General features: G+C 39.5%; 1 pseudogene across 1 annotated transcript; it reads right to left on the reverse strand.

Annotated features, from left to right (window-relative positions):
- Nucleotides 1-693: 693 nt before the first annotated feature.
- On the reverse strand, nt 694-18,354 carry LOC110215412 (cytochrome P450 2C19-like; annotated as a pseudogene). The gene is made up of 9 exons (XR_013485231.1): nt 17,993-18,354; nt 15,918-16,080; nt 13,989-14,141; nt 11,718-11,878; nt 10,902-11,078; nt 7,969-8,103; nt 7,042-7,236; nt 2,365-2,505; nt 694-884 (listed from the first exon to the last, which is right to left on the reverse strand). The product of XR_013485231.1 is annotated as a cytochrome P450 2C19-like (transcript).
- Between the last annotated feature and the right edge of the window lie 357 nt (nt 18,355-18,711).

The raw sequence follows: 18,711 nt of genomic DNA on the forward strand, positions 1-18,711 counted from the left end.
AAAGCAGCTTGCCCAAGGTCATATACACAGTAAATGTCTAAGATGGATTTTCACTCAGTTCCTCCTAAATTCAAGTCCTACAGTCTGTTCATGGTACCACCTGAATGCCATAAAATCATGAGTGGTAAGGCTCCCATCAGAGTAGGATATATGTACATGTTCAAGTACATAACCTGAGGCATTTAAGGAGTAGGAAAGAGATTCTAACCCACTGGGAGTTCATAACTGCACACAAATATGGGATAAAGGCCGTAGTATCAAGAAGCTTAAGATCAAGTAAGGAGCACAAAACAGGATCAACTAACATGTCTTAAAGAATGCACAACATAAGATGGGTATATAATTCAGGCTTAAATTGTGAAATACAGATGGTAAGTGCTAACAAGGTCACAGAGATACGGCATCTAAATTGTGATGTGAAGTGTGGAGAGGATCTCAATCAGTGAAGTTGAAGAGACGAGAAGAATTATCCCAGGAACATGGAAGTTCTGGGTAAAAAGGAATTGGGGAAAAGTAAGTCATGATTTTGGCAAAAGTCAAAGGGAGTATTAGAGTATGAGAGAAGGGAATAGTGGGCTGAAATGATAGAGGGCTTCCATTGTCAATGGATTAAATGGAATGGCAATGGAATAAATACAGCTTCTTCATACCACATGGGGAAACTCTAGAGCAATTGGAACCAAGGGTGGTCCTTCACATGTTTTAGGAAGGTAGAAAGCAGAGCTCATAGGAGGGGGGCAGTTTGCCAAGCGCACTGGCAATTGGGGTGGTGTCAATATCTTCTGGGTCAATGGGAGATTTCAAGGTAAAATTCTGTAAAATGGAGGTAAAAAACAGAAATAATTCCATTCGAGCCAGGCTCTCACCAGCACATATCCGCTTTCCTGAAAGAAATAAAAACAAGGATTAGATACCTTGTAGACTTCTAACTCATTAAGACCACTTCTTTGGACTTATAGGTCACTCACTAACACTCAGTGGCATTAGATTAAACATTCTATGCATTCCTTTCCTCTCTGGTCCTTGACTCCTTTGAAAAACCTGTTCCCCCTCCACAGGTATTGAAGACCCCTCCTGTATGCTCTCTCTAAATCAATCCCCCTGAACCAGAGCAAGTCCTGGGATTTATATTCAGAGGAAAGGAGTCATTACTTTGGTGAGAAAACAATCACTCATTTATAATCTCAAGAACTAAGTTTATGGCTACCCAGAGAGACTGCAAGGGGGGAAAGGTGGCAGAACAATGCTCAAAGTTCCCTTTCGGAACCTCCTATCACCGTTCTGGACAGAAACACCTCTGGAGTCTACCCTACAACTTCATGGCCATCCAGCCACTTGTCTTAACTACTCACTCCTAGCTCTAATCCAAGTATTAGAAGTAATTGAGTAGGAAATAGTGTTGAAGACCACAATGTCGGGGGTAGTTAGCTGTCTGACAATATTCATGTATGCCAGAACTAGACTTGGCTATCACTAACATTACCTGATGAACAATAGTTTTCCCCAAGAATTGAAAGGGAAAGTACAAGGTAGATGATCATCTATAATTTTGTGCCAATAGATCCCCATTAGAATGTACATAACTAGGAAAGGTGTTTTCACATGTCCCAGTCAAGAGTCACATTTCTACAAAATTATAAACTCTAAGATTACACCTTGGGTGACCTTAACCATAATGGTACTTGAGTAATGAGCCTTAAAGATTACTCAACATCTGTTCTTTGCTTGATAAAGTTCAAGATTATTCCATACTAACATAAAAGCCAGGAAGTCTTTATCGGACAAGTAGCTCCAGGTTGAGAGTGACTGGGAAGACAGTTTCCAATATGGGGGAGGGGTTTAAGTGACTTTAGTTGTGGGTCTGTGTGCAGAACAGAGTGGCCACTATCTCAGTTCTACCTCTTTTCTGGGAGAAGCTCAGACAACTACTCTGAAACCCAATTGATTTAGTTGATGAACCTTGGCCTGAGGAGAATTAGAAGAATGATGTACCATAAAGTGCAGCTAGGTGGCACAGTTGATAGAGTTCTGGCACAACCTGAGTTCAAATCTGACCTCAGGCACTTGACACTTAGTAGCTCTGTGTGACCCTCGGCAAGTCACTTAACCCCAATTACCTCACCAAAAAGAAAAAAAAAGAGTAATATATTATGTCTCCACCCTACTTTTTCATTTCAGAACTTGGTAGGACCATAACAGTCACCTAATCCAACTCAATCTTTTGGCATATAAGTAAACTGAAGTCTAGAGAAATGAATTAATTTGACCAAGGTCACAGGTAATAAGTAGCAAAGCTGGATTGAAACACAGGTCCTGTAAGTTGTCAATCCATCTTTGATGCACATATTTAGATGGATGTCTCACCTGCTGAAAAAGGCATGAAATAGTTGCTCTTCTTAAAGTTGCCACTTTCATCCAGGAAGTGACCTGGGTCAAATTGGTCTGGATGGGGAACTCTTCATCATCATACAGAACAGAAGATAATACTGGTAATATGGTGGTTCCCTGAAATGAGCAGATACAAACAAATAGTTAGAAAATAAGAACCATAGACTGTTAGGTTCTTACAGTGGAGAGGAAACAGGGGAAGGTGAGAGGAAATGAGGGAATCTTATTTTCATCGGATTTGGCTTAAGGAGGGAATAACATACACACTCAATTGGGTATGGAAATCTGTCTCACCTAGAGGAAAATAGGGGAGGAGGGGACAAGAGAGCAGGATGATATAGAGAGAAGGGCAGATTGGGAAAGGGTAATCAGAAAGAAGTACTTCTGAGGAGGGACAGGGTCAAAAGAAAGAATAGAATAAATGGGGGAGCAGGATAGGATTAAGGGAAATAGAGTTAGTTTTTCACAACTTGTCTACTATGGAAGTGTTTTGCATAACTGCACATGTATGGCCTGTATTAACTTGCTTGCCCTTTCAATGAGGGTGAGTGGGGTGGGAGGAAGGGAGTAAATTTGGAAACCAAAGTTTCAAAAACATGTTTAAAAAAATTTCCACATGCGACTGGGAAATAAGAAAGACAGGAAATGAGGTAGAGAAATCTATCCTGCCCTGCAGGAAAATAGAAGGGAAAGGGGATAAGAGAAGGGGGGGAGAGAAAGAAGGGCGGGCCAACTAGGGGAAGGGGTATTCAGAATGCATGCCATCTTGGGGTGGGGGAGGGGCAAGATAGGGTGAAAATATGGAATTCAAAATCTTGTGGAAGTAAATGTTGAAAACTAAAAATAAATAAATTTATATAAAAAAACTTTAAAAAAAGGAAAAAAGAAAGAAAATAAGAACCATAGAATGTTATAACTGGAAGAGAATTCAGAACGATCATCTAGTCAAAACCACTCATTTTGAAGTATGGAAAGAGCCAACATTTTTTTAAAACACCTGTGCTGTTACTAAATTAGCAACTCTGCAATACTATTGGGAGAGATGAAACTGAATTTTGACAACTGGAGTGGCAGAACCGGTACCAGTGATGAAAGGACACAAGGAGGCAGATCCCAGCTTAATGAAAGTTAATAAATTAACTTGTGACCATTAGATCCATCAAAGAAGGAAAGTACTGCCTTGGTAAATAATAAGCACACCAAGTTCGAGCAGATGCCAGATGATCTAAAGAGGTAGAAATGAATCCCGACTTGTGGCAGGATGTTGAAGATAAAATAATGTCCAACGAAGAATGAGGCAAGAGCTGATAAAGAAATTGGGAGCTCTTCTTGAAGATGAAGAAATTGGATGCTCTGGGTAAGAAGCCCTTGCTTGTACTCTAAAGAATGATAAAGTAGGTTCACGGGTATTATTTGGTGATATATTCTGGAAGAAGACAATAGAACTAGTTGGTGATTCCTTAGAAGGACACTGAAACAGCAGTTTGCTGAGAATGACAACAATAGGTCTGCAATATTGTCAGAGGATGTATCAAAGGCAAAATGGAGAAACCTCCAAGATTTGTGAAAGGGGATGACTACTAAGCACCTCTGTTAATTCACAGGGGCAAAAACAATACTTCTATAAGGAACCAGGAACCATTTCCAAAGTTTTTGACATTCAAGACAAAAAAAACCTGAAAAAGTTAAGAGCGCAGGCAGGTGTATTCATTATGGCTGGATTTGGAAGCAAAAGATTCAGAAGGAAAGGCAGATTTCAGAAGTGGATATCTTGTAAGATCATGTTTCAGAATGGGATTTGTTTCTGGACCATACATTCATTAAATATAGGCATGATAAACCAGGATTGGAATAATGCACCTAGCAAAGACTGGAAGGATTTTTATTTTGATTTGTTACAAATATAGTCGAAAGCTTTTTCAGTGCTTAAAGTGTGGCTAAAAAAAATGGTAGATTGGATATTTTAAGACAAGGAAACAAATTTGATCTCAAAGTTATAAGTAGGACATAGTATGATGAGATGTTTAACAAGACTGAAGTTCAGGAAAGAGTTTCTCTTGTTCAAAAGAAACAGGAGAGGAAAGAGGTTGGGGCGGTATATGTTGAGAAGATATACTCCTGTGAGGCTATTTAGGAAGCAGAGGAAAGAAGAATGATGAGAAGCCTCTAGGTAAAAAGAAATGGAGGCAGAATCAAGAGTGACATTGTCTTGAGAGTATTCAACAGACCACATGCACAGAGAAGAAATAGACAAGGAATAGAGAAGACAGATTATAATCCCTAGTGGTTAAACATGACGCAGCAGTGATAGAAAACTTCCATTATTCATTCAGATCCTTGAATTTCCTTTCTGTCAAAAACAGGGTAGTTCATAATTTCTTGACTTTTCTTAATGACAATTCCATCCTATAATTACAGTGGAACCAAAAAAGGGAAATTCTTTTATTGATTGAATTCTAACCAGCTGAGAGGAACTTGAATAAGATGTGAATAAAGATTTGTACAATCCCTGGGGCACAACATTCTTCCTCTGAAGGGATCATGCTGTGTTGTAGGGTATGCTATCACACTTGGCACACTTTCTGTGCACACCTATGGAGGGTAATGATGAGAATTTTTGGGAAAGGGTCCACTCCATCTTAGAGTTTATAGAGTCAACTAAGTGGCCCAATGGATAAAGTCAAACAGGCCTGCTCCAACCAAATACTCACTAGTTGTTTGACCCTAGCCAAGTCACTTACCCTCTCAGACTCAATTCCCTCATGCATAAAATGAGAATAATAACAGTTCTCAATGTCAGGGTTGCTATGAGGATAAAAAGAGATAACATTTGTGAACCAATTCACAAACCTTAATGCTAGGTATTATTATTATCACCAAGAAAGACAAGAGTTGTTTTCTAAAAACACAAAAGAAAACAATTCTGAAAATGTAAGATAAAGGAACATTCTCTAAAGATACCAATGTGGATAAGGTGCCAGGTGGTGCTGTGCAGAGACTGCTAGACCTGAAGTGAGGAAAACCTTAGTACAAATTCGGACTCACACACTTACTATCTGCATGACCCTAGGAGAGCCAGGTGCTGTGTCTAAGATTCAGTTTCCTCACCTGTAAAATGGGCATGGTCCTAACATCTACTCCCACAGAACTGTTGTAAAGAGTAAATAAGATCATCTATGCAAACGAAATCTTAAAGAACTTTATAAAAATAGCTATTGCTATTAGAGGGAACTGACCAACCAACTTAGATTTTTCAAAGACAAGGATGAGTAAAAGAAGCATGTCATGTTCCATAAGGATGACAGAAGTGGTAAAGCCCAGAATGAACAGAGGCTGATGAGGCTACAAAGGGCAACAAGAGAAGTTTTCTAAAAGTATATTGTGGAAAAGAGGAGGATTAAAGAAAGAATAAACCACAACCCAGAGGGTAATAAGATGACGACAAATGATAAAGAAGATACAGAACTTCTCTATTTTTCTTTTCCTTCGTTTTTTTTTTCTGACCATGGAAATGATCCTTGAACTGAAAAGGATAGAATAAATAAATAAATATGGCTAATAGGGATTGAATACCAAAGAGAAGTACAAAGAAAATGAGGGAGCAGCTAAATACCTGTGCAAGAAAAATAAAGCAAAGAGAGCACACTTCAATTTACACTCAGAGCCTAGAATATATTTATAGAGAGATCATTAATCTAGATAAGGAAGGAAGGAGGAAATGACTCTAGATAAGGAAGTAGTGGTCACAAATATATCTGGAGTGGAATCATCATGATTCCTTTTATTTCTTTTTGAGGATGTTAAGAAACTGGTAGATCAGGAGAATGTTGTACATAGGGTTTCCTTAGATTTCAGCAAAGCATTTGATAAAGATTTCCATGTTCTTCATCTGAAAATCATAGAAATATACAGGTTAGACCTTTATACAATTAGATGGATATAAAACAGCTTGACTGACCATATACAAAAGTAATTATTGAAGGTTCAAAGGCAGCTTGAAAATAGGCAGTGCTGTACTCTTGTACCTTCAGCCCACAAATGAAAATTGTATTCCTTCTAGGAGTCATATTTTAGGAGGACATTGAAGAGCTGGAGGCTACTGAAGGGAGGGCAACCAGGATGGTAAGAATAACAAGTCCAAGCCATGTGAGGACAGGTTGAAGGATATGGGAATATTTAGACAAGAGAACAGAGGACATAACAGAACAGGAGACATAATAGGTGCTTTCAAGTGTTTTATGAACTTTTACTAGAAAGAGAGAGTAACTTTGTTCTGTCTTGTTCCAGAGGACAAAACAAAGAGCAATAGATTAAAGTTATAAAATTGCAAACTTAGGCTTCATGAAGAAAAAAAAATCCCTCAAATTATGGCCGTCCAAGATTAGAATGGAATGCCACAATAAAAAGTGGTTCCACCTCATTGAAAGGCTGCATAAGCAAAGATTGAATGACCCTGAGGTGAGCATACTGTAGATGGAATTTTTTTCAGATTTGGGATGGAGAATACGACACTGAAATGCTTTCCAATTCTGAAATTCTGTGACCCACTTCTCAGGGATGTGGGTTGGCCTGCGGTTCCTTCTAGCTGTAAGATTCTATAATTCAATAGAAGAGAATATAAAATGTTGTGTTATACTGAGAAACACTTCTGACCTTGGGGATAAGATATTGCCTAAATTGAACATCTTCTGACACTGCATGGGGCAGGTTGTTGGGAACGAGGTCAATGTATCGTTGTATCTCATGTATCACAGCATTGGTATAAGGCATCTTGTTTCTGTCCTCCATGCAGGGATCTCTATCTCGGCCAATCACACGATCAATTTCTTCATGAAGTTTTGTCACAATATGAATGAAAATTGATCTTAGAAGTAGGAACAAAAACTACCTTCTCTCATATTTTCTCTGATTTTTCCCCAAGAGCCACATTGGTAAATAATGGACTTGAACCTCATATTCTGATAGATAGATAGATAGATAGATAGATAGATAGATAGACAGAAAGATAGACAGATGGGTGAAAATTCCATTTTAGAGTAAGTCAGCTGAGAATCCCTTGAGACACCTATGACCCATGCCCTCAAGACAACTTCAAGTTGTCCTTTAAAAAATGCAGTCCAAGCAACACTTGGTTAAGGAAATGAGGAGGGTTCTCAGTCTGGACCTGTTCTACAACTCAATGTGACCAACCATAGGCCCAAGGTACTTCCCTCTGTGGCTGTAGAGTGACAGGAATCCAGAGGCACCAGCTCCTTCTATGGTCAGGTAGGATCAAGAAGCTATCAGAAACCAGTGCCTCTCAATCATTCAGTTCCTCCCAGTTCTGGCACTGGGCTCCAGTCTCTATTCATTTCACTATCTATGTGGTTACCTCTAATAATAACTCACAATTATATACCACTTAAATAAGCAAGGTGGAAGTAGTAGTGGAGAAGGAGGAATAAGTAAACTTGAACATGTAATGACTTAAATACATTAAAATGGCAATAAAAAATTTCCAAGGAAAGTCTCAAAAGGACCAGGAAACCATCTCATGTGGATTAAATTATGTGTATCTTTATCATTTATCCCACCTTCTATCTCAGGGTATTTGAGGAGAAGCAGGAGTCCATATCTCAGGGTGGTGCTGGTTGTCTCTGTTCCTGCAGCAAATAGATCACTTACAGTGCGGACCAAGTTTTCAACGGTAAATTCAGACTGTGGTTGTTGCTTTTCCTAGGAATAATTTGGTATGATTAATAGAAAAGCAAGAGAGGCAGCAGGGCAAAATGGAAAACATAATGGATTTGGAAGCAGAGGACCTTAGTTTAAATCTCAGTTCAGATATGGTGTTTTTTAATTTTGGGGGGAGGAAAACTGGGTTAAATGTCTTGGCCAGGGTTACACAGAGAGTTAAGTGTCTGTGGTGAGATTTGAATTCAGATGCTCTTAACTTCAGGGCCAGTGCTCTGTGCACTATGCCACCTAGTCGCCCCCCAACACACCACCAGCTCTGACCTTGAACTCGGGCAAGTCATTTAACCATTTTATGTTTCAGTTTCCTCATCTGTAAAATGAGGGAGTTGGATTCAACTATCTCCAAGATCCATTTCAGTTCTAAATATATGTCCCTATAAATAAATCAAATTCAAGCAACACAATCCAAAGTGGAACAAGAAGCTAGCAATTAACAAAGCATTTTGGCCCTTGCAGATCTCACATATGGGAGAGAGACAGAGAGAAGAAAGAGGTGAGGGATGGGGTGATATATACAGACAGACAGACAGAAAGAGACTAGACCTGCAGTTTCATTGGCACAGGTAACTTCCAGGTAAAAAAAAATTGTCTGCCAATTCAAGTCTGCACTTTCTCTGAAAAACTTAAAGTTTCTAAAGAGTTGCCTAGCCCTAGGGCACTATAGTGTTAAGTGATTTGCCCAGGATCACACAGACATTTTGTGTCAGAGAGGGGACTTAAACTCAGTTTTGTCTGGCTCTGAGGGCAGCTCTTTATCTGCTACATCAGGGGGGTCAAACTCTGAACTCTCAGGCCTCAAGACACCAAAAAAACTGTGTGTGGTTGAAACCACATTAAAATGTAATTGGGAAATGTATTAGTAAAATAAATAACGATACAATACAACATAGAGAATGTTAATTTCTGCATTTTCTAGGTTAATATGAGGCCTACCAGGATCCATTTCTATTCATGTTTGACACAACTGTACTGTATGATACTAACTTGCAAGATATCTGTACCTACATATTTATATATCAATCATATCTGTGGGTATACACAAGCAGCTAGATGGTGCATTGGCTTGAGTTTAAATCTGGCTAACTGCCTGTGTGATCCTGGACAAGTCACTTAACCTTGGTTGCCTTAGTTTCCTCATCTGTAAAATGAGCTAGAAATGGAAAGCCACTCCAGTATCTTTGCCAAGAATACCCAAAATGGAGTCATGAAGCGTTGGACTCAACTGAAATGACTGAGCAACAAATGCACAAGCACTGCACACATGTAAGCTATTGCATTTTCTTCAGAATTAAACTCTGTTATTCTATGAGTTCAATGAGATAAACAGGATTTATTAGTTTAGCAAATAAGGAAGGAAAAAAATTATCAACTTCCATATATATAACAATTAATGCAAAAAGGATCCATGTATATTTTCCCATTTTATCCTCATCAAAATACTGTGATACAGTTAGTGCATTATTATTGTCATTTTACTAATGAGGAAATTGAAGTGGTAAATGCTTTACCCTTGACAATAAGATGTTGATATTGAGGAAAAGTCATCACTGAGACCAGAAATGGAATATATAACAAATATCCAATGGACTAAAGATAAGAAAGGTAAAAACATAGGAAAAGCAGGCAGGTACTAGGGAGCATAATTCAAGTTGAAGTCAACTAAGGTCTATGCCCACTGTGGGTGGTGAGGGGAGGGGAAAGAATATGGAATTCTGAAGATTCCTCACACATGAAACACAAAAGACTACTGTACATATTAGTTCTAAAAATCTCTTGCTCTGGTCTACATATTTGCTGTTTCCCATATTCCCTCATCTACCAATGGGGTAGGAATCTGTGGGAGAATATACTCTTACGTGCATAGGTTGATGAAGGAAGGATTTTCCTGGTCAGTTATGTTGACACATTGCTAAATTAAATGTTTTAGAATTAATGTGTTTTTTGGTTCATCTGGTAAGAAAACCATAAGTGATGACCTCAGAGCACACTTCATAGCTGTAAGTACGTCATTGATCCATTTCAGCATTCCATCAGCCTATCTTTTACCTTCTCCCCTGTTTCTCTGGTACTTTCAGGGTTTCATTTACTCCATATGAATTACATTAGCATATTGCTTTATTCTAGTTTTCATTATAATGGGATGGATTTTTTTATTTATGCAATTTTTCAGTGATTTCTCTTTCTTTTTGTTTTGCTCTTTGTTGTGTGTGGTATGGTGGGAAAGTGAGGAGTCTCTAACTCCACTATCTTGATTGTAAAACCCACCAACCTACCCACAAGTACTTACCACAGCAGGCCCTGCATTTAAATCAGGCTGCTCAGATTAAAGTTCCCTATTCTCCACTGTCTTTGTAGAGTCCTGAAATGTCCTGTGCAGTCCTCACTGTCTAGCTCTGGGACCACCTTCAAGACCCAGACTAAAACCTTACTCTTCCAGAAGGAAATCTTATGTTAATCCACTTCAAATATTATATTTCTTGCTAATTTCAAATTTCTTCATCACTTAAATCATTAATTTATAATCTATTTAGGCTTTCCTTACACATTCCTGATAATTATTCTTGTCCCTGCATGGGCTTTCTCCTGTCTGTTGGGTTAGAAATTCCATCAGGGCTAGGACCCTGTCTTCTCATTCTTCTCATATAGTGCTCTGGCCATATTATGATTAAAATATGATTATTTACTGCTCTATGTTTGTGAATGTGAATGTCAGCCTCTGATACACAAGCCATTTCACCTACAGGAACTGAGATTCAGACCTACTGCTCACACTCTACCTGCTCCATTTTCATCAGGAAACAATCAATAAAGTCCCGAGGATTGCTGGGATCCAGTGTTCTTTGGTGTTCCTTCACTTCTTCCAATATAAATTCAAGTATTGATTGAATATTTTTAAATGCTTTGTGATGAGATCCAGGGAGATAACGTACTAGAGATGGAAAAGAATTGTAGACCTAAAAAGAAGAATTTTATATCATACTTTAAAAAAAAAAGAAAATAATTTTCTACTCTAGCACTTGGATCATGTTGAGAATAGGGCTGAATAAGGATGGGACTAGTGCCCTTTGGAAAATAGTGACTTTTCTCATCATTTCCTATACAAATGCCCTAAAAATTAGCATTCTGTTCCTTGGTTGCCTGAAACTGCCTTGGCTTTCACTCTCAATTCTTACTTCCAACAGAAAAGTTCTCATCCTTTCTCATTATGAGGTCTTCTAAGAGCTCAGCCTACCACCTTCCATTGGGACAGCTAACTCATCTGCTAACGTGATCCAAATTCGGGTGCACAAGGGAAAAGTCAGCTTGTCTCTACTAACATGAATTTTAACATTCAGTCCCTGTGACCAGTGGGTGAACTACTCCAGGGAGGGGCCTTATAATGTCCCTCAAATCAGACCACATAGGGTGACCTTTTCTGTCTTTAGTCCTTGTCAATGAAGAAGAAAATGGGAACCCATTGCAATATGGCACTATTGTAACTCCTAATGGAATGAATGATGAACTCTAGCCTAGCTGCTTGTAGTAGTTTCCTTGAAGTAATTAAAAAAATATATATTCTGAGCTCCAAACAGAGAGAAGATTTTTTTTCTCACCTTCATCCATGGGGAACTTACGATCTTGACGTTTTCATTTAAAAGTTTCATTAAATATAGAAATTTCTGGTCTTTATATTCAAAACATTTCTGGAAAATGATAGAGCAGATTACATTGCAAGGAGCACACCCAAGAATGAATGTGGGGTCACATGGTAATCCTAAAGAAGAAAGAGAGAAAGAAAGACTTTAATACTACCATTGTGATCGAAAGGAAGATTTGCCTGCCTTTAGGTAGGACCTGACTGTCCTCCTTTCCCTTCTAGTTTACATTCTAGCTTGGCACAGCAAGGTTGAAAATAAACCACCCTTTCTGAAGCATCTGATTTCATGCACATGAGAATCCTAAGTGCAAATAGAATAATTCCCATTTTATAGGTGAGGTTGCTGAGGCTCAAGAAAATCAGCTGATTTATGTGGCACAACTAGGAAGGATCAAGATGTGGAATGCAACCAAAATTCTCTCCTGTCCCCAAGTAAACTGTTCTTCTTACCATACAACATCCCTTCCCATTTCTATATCCATATTCATTACATCAGCCTAACCAACTTTTACTTTCAGACTTCATGTCTATTTTTAAATTGTATTTCATTGTATTTCAATCATTTATCCCAGCATGAGGGTTGCAAGCACTGGTCTGGAAGACTTGCTATTCCAAATGCTCTTAGGTTCAGGGTTCTGGGTTGTGAAAGGATTGATAATGTCAAGGTGGTGATTCTAGGTTTCCTTGACTGGCCTCTCATCTCTCCCTTTGGGAGAGGCTGGCCCATCTTCCTTATGAATAGCAATTGGCTGGCAGCTGGTGGCAATGGACAGTCCCTTTTCCACAGGAGTTGCTTCCTCAGATGAGAGCTGTCAGGGCTAGACCAGGACCAGTGGTCTAGAGCTTGCTGCCACCCCTGTGGCCCTCATGCATATGTACCTATTGGTGGCAGCTGGTCATCAGTTGTTGCTAGTGGTAAAGAGAAATATGGGCCCCTTCTCCACAAGGTAGCTCCTGTGGACACTGGTTTTGCTGTTTCCCAGTCTCGGGTTTGGAGGTCCTGAGCTGCCTCCATCAGGGTCAGAGGGGAGATTGTGGTTGAGGTGGTGGGTATACTAAAGAGGCCCAAGGACAGAGTCTTGGAGATATTCACACTCAGGGAACTGAAGGTGCATAGTGATCCAGCAAAAGAATATTGAGAAGCAAAAATCAGCACAAAGAAGAACCCGTGGAGAACAGTATGATAGAGGTGAGGGAGAAGAGAGTATCAAGCAGCCAATCTGCCAGCAGTCACTTAGCTCTTACTAGGCTCTGTGCTAAGCACCTGGGGAACACAGACAATAGTAAACAGCCCTGCCCTCAGAGGGCTTACATTATACTGAGGGAGGCAACATCTACACAAAAGTGTGGCAAAAGTCCCGGATTCCACAGTAGTGGGGAAGTGCTGTTCTCAGTTTATTCCTATATTATTGCTGGCGAAATTTTCTGGAGTAGCAGAGCACATGCAGCTAATTTCGAGCAACAACTGACAGTATCTTTCTACTGCCCAATTCCTACCACCCAACACACACACACACACACACACACACACACACACACACACACAGTACATATAAGTGTTGCCTTTTATGGTTTAAAAAGTAGTTATTCCATAGAGTTTATGGCATCAGCATCCTCTAGTGTTTTGTGGTCCCCTAAGTTTCAGATTTCATAGAAGGATGACAACCCTTCTGTGAGATAGTTTAGATGTGGGGGGAGGGGTGAAGGGGGAAGCATGAAGGGAAACAAGCTTCCAAGAAATGCTGCTGAGTCAGCTCATTGACTTCCTAGGAATGTTCTCAGCCCTGCTTCCACTCCTTCGCTTAGTCAGAAAAACTCTGGACTCCCCAGAATGATCCTAAAGCAATGCCTTCTGCCCCTGGAGTTGTTGACTAAAGGTAAGGGAACTGGTGCTGCTAGGTTCTTGTGAGCTCTGTTCCATCTGAAAAGGAATACAAACAAGTAAGGCATTCCCTTAAATGTTCCTCACCATGCTGCCTCCTCACAAGATTAGCATGAACTCATTAGCAGAGCTGCACTGCCTCTCATCTCTTCTCTCAGCTGTCTTGACCCTTCAGGGCTTCTAGGAATGACCATACGGCCATGGGCATATCCCCAGGATGGGCCAAAAAGTGTAAACATAGTGCTTTCAGGCTACAGTTAATTCCTTCGACCAACCTTAGTCTTCACGAGTTATAAGGGACAGGACAGATTTTTGTAAGGTCAGTGGTAACAAAGTAAAAAACACCAACCTTTTTTTTTTTTAACTCCTCCATAAGAGTCTTTGCCACTTCTTGGACTCGCTCTTCGATGCTCCTCTTTCCCATCCCGAAATTCCTCAGGGTCATGAGGGAGAAGCGGCGGATTTGCTTCCATGTCTCTCCATTGCTTGCGACAATGCCTAGAAAGGCGAGCAGGAAGAATAGAGATGTTAGACTCTAAAGATCCTGCAAGTCCATGGCAAAAAGTCCTTGGGCCCTTCACCCACACCCGTTGTTCCAGGAGAATAGGTTATGGGGTATCATTTTACTTTCTCCTCTCTGTACTGTTTCCTGTCTCATTCTCTCTTCATCACAGTCACAAACACATCAGTGGCCCTACACCCACATCCTGCTCCTGGTAATGAAGTGGCCACAAAGAGGGAGGCCAGGATAAAGACATAATTTGAGACACTGAATGGTTGTAGGGCAAGTTAGTTGATATCTCTCCATCTTTTTACACAAGGAACCTAAAAGATGATGATGTCCTGAAGTCCTAGTCTTCCCACTTCACACAGGTACCAAAGAGTGAGTGAGAGTCTCTGTGTGGTGTCTTTTTGTGGGTTACTAGGTGGTGCAGTGGAAAGAGTACCAGACATGGAGTCAGGAAAACTCATCTTCATGAGTTCAAATCCAGCCTCAGACACTTACTGTTTATATGATACTGGGCAAATCACTTAACCCTGTTTGTCTCAATTCCTCATCGGTAAATTGGCCTGGAGAAGAAAGTAGAAAATCAGCTCCAGTATCTTTGCCAAGAGAACCCCACACTGGGTCCTGTAAAGTTGAACACGACTGAAATGATGGAATAATAAGAGGTACACTTCATAAGAATAGAAAGTTATGAAAGCTCAGTAGCAATCCCAAATCATGTGGCTTTCCTTAGCTTCTTTTCTTTCCCCTAAGTCTGAAATAATCCTACACCGGATTGTTGTTTATGGGGAAGTGATTGTTGAGTCAAAACAAAACATAGCAATTATACAAAGAGTTGTAGTTAATTTGAGCAATGGAAAAGGTGATCACATGCCTTTATGGTACACACATTGATGTACACATACTAAAGCTTAACATGGCATATCCTTCTTTCTCTGAATATATCACACCTTCCTACCTTCAGATATCAACCTCTGATCTCAGACATGGAGGAAGACTTCACCTAACTAAACATATTGAGAACAATCCTTCCGACTGTAATCTTATTTCCATGGAACCTTTAAAAGATGAAATTCATTACCCTCTGCTTCAAGATCCTTCATAAGGGAACATTTGGCCTGCAGTCAAAAGACCTGACTTCAAACATAGCCCTAGATACTTACTAGCTAAACTAATCACTAAACATCTTTTTGCTTCAGTTTTATCATTTGTAAAATGAAGAGTAATAATAGCACCCCCCTATTGCAGTGGTTGCAAAGAGCAAATGAAATAATACTTATAAAGCACTTGATACAATGCCTGGAACATAGTAGGTACTCTATTTTGTAGTTGTTGTTGTTGTTAATTCATTCATTCATTTCCCAGCTTGATTTACTCATATGTTCCTACTACAAGTATTCTACAGAGAAAGATAATGTGTTTGCCTTCTAGTCAGCTTATCAGGAGTCATAATGAAAAAGGTTCTCAGAGACTTCTCTGTCTTTGTCTCTCTCTGTTGGTCTCTGTCTATCTTTCTGTATTTTTATTTTTCCCTTCATCTCTTTCTTCCTACTTTAACTGGAGATAACATACAACGTGAAGCAATGCAGCTGCTGCTATGGACAAAAATATTGGCTTCAGTATGTCTCACTACATCCTCCCCAACATGCCACAGCTTTGGGGGCTTTGGTGTAAGGGTGGGTCTATTTCCACCAATTCCTAGGAATACTATTCTTTTTTTGTATTCTTGTCTTTCTCTTCTTCCTCTGTACCCAGCAGAAACTTACCTATTCCATTGGTAACCATTTCGAAAAGTGGCATAGGTGGTCTATCAGCAAACTTGTCACCGTGATCAATCAGAGCTTCTTTCACTGCCTTGTAGCCATATAACACGACAACACGCTCAAAACCAAATTGCAGAGTGAACACTGGGCCATATTGTTTTTCTAGCTGTGAAAAGAGTTGTGGGCAGTAATGAGGGTATCATCACTGAATCAGGTGATAAACTGCTGCCATTACTGTTGTTGACCTTATTGGAGAAGTTCTCAATCCACTATCACCTCCTTCAAAATATTTCTGACATTTATTACAGGGAGGATGATACAACCCATGAACCCAAACCAGCCATAGATGGCTCAAAGGCTAAAAGTTCATCCTGTGCCTTGGGCTAGAAGCAGAAGACTGGTTAATGAAGCACAGGTTTGTGATCTCAGTGCAACATCCCAACTTTTAGAGATTTGAATTATATTTCATAGCTTGATGCCGTAGTGGATACAGCACTGGACCTGGAATCAAGAAGGCTCTATGCAAAATCCAGTTTCAGATACCTAATAGCTATGTGACTCCAGCAAGTCACTTAACCTCTGTGTGCCTCAGTTTCCTCATCTGAAAATTAGGATAATAATGACACCTAATTCTAAGGGTTCTTTTGAGAATAATAAAATAATATTTATAAAACATTTGGCAAACCTGAAATCATTATACAAATGCTATTATTGATTACTATTATTATTGTTATTATTATTATTATTATTGTTGTTGTTGTTGTTGTTGTTATTGTTCATCTAAAGCTTTGAGAAGAACAGATTTGGAAATGGGTACAATGCTGTCAGTGAAATCCTGGAGCAGAAAAGGTGCACATTCCAATAGAAATCCTACAAAGCAGTATCATTGGATCATAGGTATACATCCAGAATAGACTTTGGAGATCATTTAAACCCTTTTTTTGGTTGTGAACTCTTGTAATAGGCTAGTAAAGCCTATGTACTCCTCTGAATGATATTTTTAGATTGAAATACATAGGATTACAAAGGAAATCACTTATATTAGAATGAAATAAAGATGTAATTTTTCCCAGCCTAACTCACAGAACCTTTGAAATATATCTACAGACCCAATGGGATTTCATGATAGCAAGATTAAGAACTCTTCTAAATCAATCATAATTTCATATATGAGGACACTGAGGCCCCAAAGATCAGGATATCTGGGAAGATTTGGTAAAAAAAAAAATATTGGTTTATCAATCTACCAGGTAAAATGAGAACATAATTTTGTTTTCACATATTAATCTCAATCTTTTCTCACAACCCTGTGAGGCAGATGGACTTTTTTTTTAAAAGAAAGTCATCATACAGACATAGGAAACTAAGATCCAAAGAGGTTATCATGACTTTTCTGAGGCACAAAGCTAGTAATTGTCAGAATATGACTTGAAGTTCAAATTCAATGCCTTTTCTAGTACCCCATGTTAACTTTCAAAGGCTTTGAGATCTACAGATCTTAGTTCAGAAGTCACTGTTCTTCTTGAGGCCAGGGTTACTTTTAATCAGGCACCTTGATTATATGCAAGGACTGGGGCAGCACACAGAGACTGCTTAAGGGTTCCTTTGAAGGAAGTGCAAGGAAAACATTCTCCACCCTGATCCAACAAAGGCTGGAGGTCCTCACCTGTTTGCAGGGTCTACTTGTCCCTCAGCCAACAGAAGTAATCAGGCACATTAAATACCACCTTTATTCCTATAGTAGGCAATGAGCAATTGAAGTGGGACTGATGGCATTTTCTCCTTCAACTTCACAGTGCCAATGTGAGCAGTGATAGCAGAGGATGGCAATTGTTTTAGAACTGATTTCATCAATTCCTACAGGAATTTGACAGCACCCAGCTAGTGCTGAAGCATTGGGCCCTGATGGCCACTACAGTGAATCAAAATATAGTCTAGAAAACCTATGAGGTGTCTACCTCCCTACTCTAACGTGCTCTACTCTTTAGAACAAGCTGCTTGAAGACAGTCCTGCAAAACAAACTGAATGCCGCTAGAGTCAGGAATGAAACCAACAGAAGACAGAGCTACTTACTTACCTTGCAAAGAGATTGAGGGATATTCTTAAGGTCCACCTGGAGCATATTGCCAAGAATGGGAAGAGGAACAGGACCAGGTGGAAGTTTTCCTCTTCCAAAGCCCTTTCTCCATGATAAAATGAGAAGCAGACATGACATACAGAGCAGTAAGCCAAGAGCAATGGCCACAGATGGATCCATTGACACTCTTCCTTACTGCTAATGCAATAGAAGGCTTAGAATCCAAAGCTGGGAAGGACTGCAAACAGAAGGTCAATCAGCTTATAATTCCTTGGCATCCTGATTAAGCTTCTGATGGACTTTGGCCTGCCACTAAGATTAACAGAACCCTCCTCTTGTTCTATACAGGTGTATTTTAAAGTGACAGGAGCCATTAAATTTGTTGTTGGAAGTTTTACTGATTCATTTTGCTCCTTATGTGCCACAGTTATTTCCCATATGGCCCTGCCTCCCCTTACAATCAATACCTTTAAAAAACATTAACAAAACTAATGATAGTAGGACTTTGACAGTATATGTCACATACCATAGTACATTACCACTCTGCTGCTAAGGTGTTTCTTAATCTGGTCTAAGATTGAGGCCACTTTTGTAATATTAAAAATCTCATTGACCCATTGTTTTTGTCCTTCATCCTTGAAGAAGACCATGACTTCAGGGAGGGGATGCAATGAGTTTCCTTTAAATTATAAATAATATCTGTCTAAAACATCAGCAAA

This window comes from Phascolarctos cinereus, unplaced genomic scaffold, assembly GCF_003287225.1.
Source record: "Phascolarctos cinereus isolate Bilbo 61053 unplaced genomic scaffold, phaCin_HiC Scaffold_3;HRSCAF=262, whole genome shotgun sequence".
NCBI classification, from domain to species: Eukaryota; Metazoa; Chordata; class Mammalia; order Diprotodontia; family Phascolarctidae; genus Phascolarctos; species Phascolarctos cinereus.